Source organism: Myotis davidii, unplaced genomic scaffold (genome assembly GCF_000327345.1).
Source record: "Myotis davidii unplaced genomic scaffold, ASM32734v1 scaffold809, whole genome shotgun sequence".
NCBI classification, from domain to species: Eukaryota; Metazoa; Chordata; class Mammalia; order Chiroptera; family Vespertilionidae; genus Myotis; species Myotis davidii.
The window spans coordinates 1,543,605-1,549,801 of record NW_006300017.1 but is presented as its reverse complement, the minus strand read 5'-3'; the positions used below and the strand labels follow the sequence as shown (position 1 = coordinate 1,549,801).

Genomic DNA, 6,197 nt, shown 5'->3' with positions numbered 1-6,197 from the left:
TTTCCCATTTCCCCCCCTCTTGTCTGAGCTGGGAAGGTAAGGGGAAGCCAGCGAGTTGGGTGATGCGCGCGTGAACGCGCGGGCTTTTGCTCTGGAGACGGGCAAGGCGACCTACAAGCCGCTGGGTGGCACCCCCAGCTCTCGGCCCTTGTATGGAAGTAGGAGCGCAGGCTGGAGGGTGCCAGGTCTGAGCTCACGGCTCTCAGCCGCTGACATGCCGGCGGGCGGCGGGCAAGTTCACAGAGCTCGGAGGAGGTGGCTGTGCAGCGAACCGGCTTTTGCGCGGAAGTCGGCTGGGAGGACCCGCCTAGGAGAGAGCCCGCGCCCATCAGCAGGGGTGGCAGGAGGCGCCTTTTACAGGGTCCTCTCCTCACCTTGTCTGGGCGGTGTAGGGGGCAGGGGAAGTGATTTGAGAAAGTTTCTAGAAGGAATGACTCCCATGCTATGGGTGGGGGGGAGGGATCTGAAAACGGAACCAGAGAAGGGCTAAGGGAAGGGTGATTTTGTTAAATGGCATGGTGACCTGGTGGGTTTTCAAACCCTCCATTTGCCAGGTGGGAAAAACGGAGCCAGGGAGACTGCAGGAGCCTATAGGATGGGGGTGGGTGTGAGGTGGGTCAAGTTGTGCTTGGGAATCTCCATCCTCAGCCTCCTCTCCCCCTGCTCCCTTGTAGTCTTCCAATGCCCTCATCCTCCCCTCCAGTTTTTGGTACGTTCCTGCTATGGGACTGTCACTGAAAGCACAAAAGGATATGCTGGGATCTTTGAATAAAAAAGGAGACACTGAAGGGAAGCTCTGAAATAGCCTCTGAAGCCGAGAAGCCAGGGTGAGGGGAATGGACCCTTTGCAAGTTTTAAGCACAGAATAAAGGAAAAGGCGTCGATGTAGTGCAGCAACACACAGCATGGCCAGACAGAAAGAAGGACTTCCTGGTATTGCCTGGGGTTGAGCATGAAGGTTATGCCTTCTTTCTGGGTGTGGAGAGGGCCTTCTGTTTGGGGTGGCTTGACCTGTACTCCTGCCTGCCACCCCTCATTGGTCTTGGGGTCTTTTTTTTTTTTTTTAGCTCAAAGAGGCTCTGAAGGTAGTGGTTAAGGACCTAGGCCTGGAGTCAAATGACCTGGATTCGAGTCCTGGGCTCTGCCACGTGCTGGCCTCGTGACCTTGGGCAAGTTGTCTAAGCTCTCTAAATGTCACTTGCCTCCGTGGGAGATGGGGTGAACAGGATGAGTGAGTAGGGTTTCTTGTGAGCTTTCGCGCTATAAAGAAATGAGTGACTACCTGTTATATAGTAAGTGCTCAATAAATGTTATCATCATCACCGTCATTTCATTATCTCTGGGGTTCCAGTCTTCTCAGTTTCTTTCCCTTGGGGCCTTCAGGGCATCGGGCACCAGGGTATCTTGGGGGAGGAGTTGAGAAGGCTGCCTCTGTCAGACACCAAGTACCCTTTCATGGGCTGACCTTGTCTTAGGGAGAACCTGTCATCCCTCTGCAGCCCGGGGAGATGTGTGGAGGGCATGCGGGCCACCGGGCTGCTGCGTGGAAAGCCTTTGAAAGGTCTGGGATTTTGTCCGTGACCAGAGGTTTGTGGGAAGGATGCAGGAGGTTATAGCTTCACCGCCTCTGCAGGGAGGGAGAAGGGAGGCCTGCCTGGTAGGCGCCTGCTCACGGGAGAAACAGCCAGCAGTGTTCAAATGCTGGCTCTGTCTGTGTGAGAGCTCAGCTGCTCTCTGACTGGCAGAGTTGACTTCCGGGGGCGGAGGGGGGGGGGTTGGAATTCCTGAAGGGGAGGGACTTTGCAATGCCATGTTTGGGGTTGGGTTTGCCGGAAGCAGGGCTGCTCTAGCACAGGAGTGGAAGGGGGCAGCCCCTTGGGCATTGTTGGGTTAGGGCAGAGGTAGGGATGAGCTCTCCCTTTTGACTTGAGTTGTGCATCTGGAGGGGATTGAGGTGGGTGGAGAGGCTGGGGAGGGAATGGAGAAGAGAGAGACTAGAGACGTGTCTGGAGTCTGGTAGGTGGTGATTGGAGTCTGAGCATCCCAGACATTTGCTGAGCAAGCTGGGGGTGGGGGGGAGCCCCCTGGACCACGCTTAGCTGACTCTGGGTCTTGATGCCCAGGGCTCCCTCCTCCCGTCTCCCACAGATTCTGTGGCTGGATTATCCCTGACTCCAGTGTCCCCAAATAAAGTGGAGCTCTGACTCAGATCCTGCGTGTAGCTGGACCAGTGCCCTCTCTGTTCTCCCTTTGGTAATGAAGATAAGAGGGAGGAGGTTTAGACCCGGAGCTGCTGGCAAGACCTCCTGGGCAGCCTATGGGCCAGGGAGGGCTGGGTCAGGAAGTGGCCAAGTGGGGTGCGCAGGGCCCTTGCGGGGCGTCAGAGGGGTTCTGTCGGGCAGCATGCGCCCTGGGAGAAGCTGTGGAGAAACGGGGCAGAATCAGCTTTCAGCTCCTGGCCTGAGGCCCAGCACTTGCTAGACTTGGAGTTGTCAGGCCCCGGAGCTGGGTGGTTTCATGTTTATGGCTCTGATAGAAAGTGGGATCCGGTTACCCAAGGAGCAGAGGCTGCCTAGCTGGGGAGATGCTAAAGCCGGGCATCTCCTGCCCTCCCTCTCTCCTGGCTCTGCTTTCCCCAGTGCCTGCGTTTTCTCTCTCCCCTCTGCCCGCCCGGCCAGGGCGCCTGGGCGCGGCTCTCAGAGCCCGGCCTGCTCGTTCTCTTCTCATTGGCTCTTTTTTTCCCTCTGATGTGCTGGGCGCCATCCTGTGTGCCTTGCCCAGGGACTGAGGGTGGGGAGATGAACCCCAAAGGGGGCCGGGCCTGGGATTTACCACACTTCTCCACTAACATCTCCCCCCTCCCTGCATCCTGTGGCCTCTTCAGGCTGGGGCTTGGGGCTCAGGGGAGCGAGTTTCTTCTGTCGGCTTCTCTGGGATGGGTGAGCAGCTTGCGTGGAGCGGCTCTGAATTGTGAAGAGCTGTCCGGAGGTGTGTGCGCGTCTGCGTGCATGTGCATGTGTCTGTGTGTGAGCATGTGTGTTTGCACCTGTGTGTGTGTGTGTGTGTGCCGCACACGTGTGGAACGCAGCAGGACAGGGGCAGTCAGTCTGCAGGCAGGAGGTGGGGAGTCACTCCTCTCCAAGTGCCGTGGGTGGCGGAGACTAGACTCAGAAGAGCAGATGCTTCGCTTTCCTTATCCCCGGCTCTGCACCTGAGTGTAGGCAGCCCAGAAGTTTCCGAAGTTGGGGGCCCAGCCCAGGCTCTAGATTTAAGGATGCCTGAGGTTCCAAGAGAGAAAGCCTAAGTCGGGGGGGACAAACCCAGGTTGAGCCCCGGGAATGCCAACAACAGGTGTGTCCTGCCCCAGTGGCTCTGACACCCGGCTTGTTACTCAGCACAGCCGAGTCGAGCAGGGCTGGGTCGCAGGGAAGATGGGCGAGGGTGCTGGGTTGCAGAAGCAGCTTGCAGCCTGGCCCCTCAGGGGCACTGCCCACGGGTGCCAGTTCAGTCTGCCCCAGGCAGCTGACCTATTTTTTCTTCGGAATCTCCTGCTTTTGTGTTTTCTCTTGCGTGAATGAGCAGCAGGCTGGTGAGCAGAGGCAGGGAGGGCCTCCATCAGGGTGTGGGGGAAAATTCCATGTGGCCAAGGCTTCGAGGGAGGTCCCAGGGATGAGATGTTCCCTCTGGGCCTGTCCCTCTGTCCCCTGCCCCCATCTCCTTGACCTCCCTCCTGGTCACAGGACCCACCAAGACAGTCTGTGGCAGGGAATGCTGACGCTCCGCCATAAGTACTAATAGGGCTTTGATTTCCCACTTACCGTGTCTACCTGGCACCTCACCTGGGGATCGTGACCCCGTGGCAGGTAGAGCCCACTGTGTGCTCACCTGGCCGGGCCTGCCTGCTGGCTCCGGGGCACACGCGTGCATTTGGCCACGTGTGAGTGTGCAGGTGCAGGCCTCCGTCCAGGTGGTGGGGAGGGCTCGCGTGGGGTGTGGCCGTGCCTTGCTGCCGAGGAGTCATTAAAGGAGCAGAGCCGAGGTTGCATTACTGGCTCCATTCCTGGCTGCTTCCCGTCGGGAGCTCTTGGAGGAAGGGCTCCCGGAAAGATGGTCTGGCCGAAGCATTGCTGGAGAGGTCCCCCAGAGGAAGGCGGCCTGCCATTCCTGCCCCGCCTCCCAGGACCTTGCTGTTCAAAAGATGGGACATTCTCCTGGCCAGGCCAGTCCGGGCTCACCTGACCTCTGACTTCCGACCCGAGAGGTTTGAAGGGGAGTGGGGTCCGAAGGCTGTGAGCACACGGATGGGGAGACCAGAGGAGGAGGGGACTTCTCTGAGGACCTGCCCGCATGGGTGGGGGGTCCTCGCTGGAGGCAGATGATGTCCAGGTGGCCTGTGGCCACCTGCCTGGTGGAGAGGAGAGCCAGGGCAGCATCTGGTGTCTGGACACAGCGTCCTGAGCCACACAGGCTCCGAGAGAGCTCCTAGCTTCCTGGTGGGCAGCAGGGAGCCTGTCTTCCGCCTGCCGCCCGCCCTCCTTCTGGGCGAGCGCCTCCCTGGGCCCGAGGGCCCGTTCCCTGGAGTCTCCGGGAGCCTCCTGGCTGGTCAGGGGGGATGACTGGGGGGCTTCCAGCGGCTGTGCCTTTTTTGGACTCAGCAGAGATTATTTTTAGGTGGCAGTGGAGGTGGCAGTGGCTGCCACTCGTATTATTAGACAGCAGGCCTGTGGTTTGGGAGTCTGGTGCCCAGAGGAGGAGGGGGAGGGGAGAAGGAGCAGGAAGACAGGAGGAGGCTCCAGAGAGGACCTGGCCTCCTGAGGGCAGCGCTCCCTTGTGGTCTCTCTCACCACAGCGGCCGCCAAATCCAGCCGGAGGCTCCTGGGCCAGGTACAGTGACACTGAGCTCCGAGCCAGCTCACGTCGGCCAACTGCCTTCTGCAATGTCTGCCCCGTCATCCTGGCCGGGTCCTGGTTACAGGAGCCTGGTGGAGAGCCTTGCAGAGCATGCCGTGGAGAGGGGCGGTGGGGAGGAGCGGTGGGGCGTGCTTTGGGTGCAGTGGGGAGAGGGTTTGGTGCCTGGCCTGTGGCCGGCAGGATGGCACCAATGAGTGAAGCCAAGAGGGTGTGCAGGCTGCCCTAGCGGCCACCTGAGTGACCTGGCTGAGCCGCGGAGCCTCCCAGCTTGCTGGTTTGTGACATGGCAATGGTAGTGCTTCTGCCAGGTGGGCACCGTGGCCATTAAGTGAGCTCCGTGTTACATGCCCAGCACAGGGCCTGGCATATGGCAGGTGGGCAGAGGAAGCGGGAGCTCTCTGCACTGGCACCGGTACCTTCTCTGGTATTAGGAGTGTCTCCCACGTCGGTGCCCTGCCTCCCGCAGCCCTGCCCTGGGAGAGCTCCAGGTGGTGAATGTCAGGTGTGGGGCCGTGCCAGGCCCCGGTCACCTCGTGGCCTCGCGGTTCTGTGCTCACGGGATCCAATGGCAGCCGTGGACTCGGGCCCCCACCGTGGACCACCTGGCCCCGGGAGCAGGAGATTTGTACCCCGTGGGCTTTCAAAGGTCAGCCAGGCTGCAGGTGCTGCCTCTCCCTCCTTCGCCCCCCCCTCCCCTTTTCCCTCCTGGGGTAGAACAGCTCCATGGGGGATTGGCAGGACCCCAAGGTGCAGATTGGCTGGGCTCGGGCACTGCTGTGTTCCGCCTTCTCTGAACCCGGCCTGTGAAATCCAGGACACCTCACAGCCTCCCGCTGTCCTCATGCCTGCAGGTCCCAGCTTCTCTCTAAGAGGGTGCAGCCCCCGCTTTGGGCTGCTCAGGCTTCTGTGATGGGGAAGGGGGTCTGGGGGGGTCTCTGTCCTTCTTGCAGCTTCTCCCCACCTCATGTCACATCCATCCTTCTCTTTTCCTCCCCCCTGCCCCACCCTCCCTGCCTCTCCCTCTCCCTGCCCCGCCCTCCTCCCTCTTCCCTCCTCCCTTCCACCTCTCCCTCCTCCCTCCCTCCCTCTCTCCCTCCTCCCCCTTCCTTCCTGCTCCCTTCAGAACCAGTGGGCAGTTACTCCCGTCAGCTCTGCTGGGAGAAGCCCACCTGTTCCCTGGAGGAACAGCCTCAGCTCTCTGGCCCTCCTGGTTCTGGGTGCTTTGAAGGCCTGTGTGTATGTCCCTGTGGCTGAGTCTTCAGTGCCCGTGAGTTTCTCTCTCTCTC

The 6,197-nt window shown here is 60.4% G+C and overlaps 1 protein-coding gene across 1 annotated transcript in view; it reads left to right on the top strand.

Annotated features, from left to right (window-relative positions):
• IGSF9B (immunoglobulin superfamily member 9B) overlaps positions 1–6,197 on the top strand; it is a 48,210-nt gene that overhangs the window by 793 nt on the left and 41,220 nt on the right. The gene's annotated exons all lie outside the window — the stretch shown is intronic.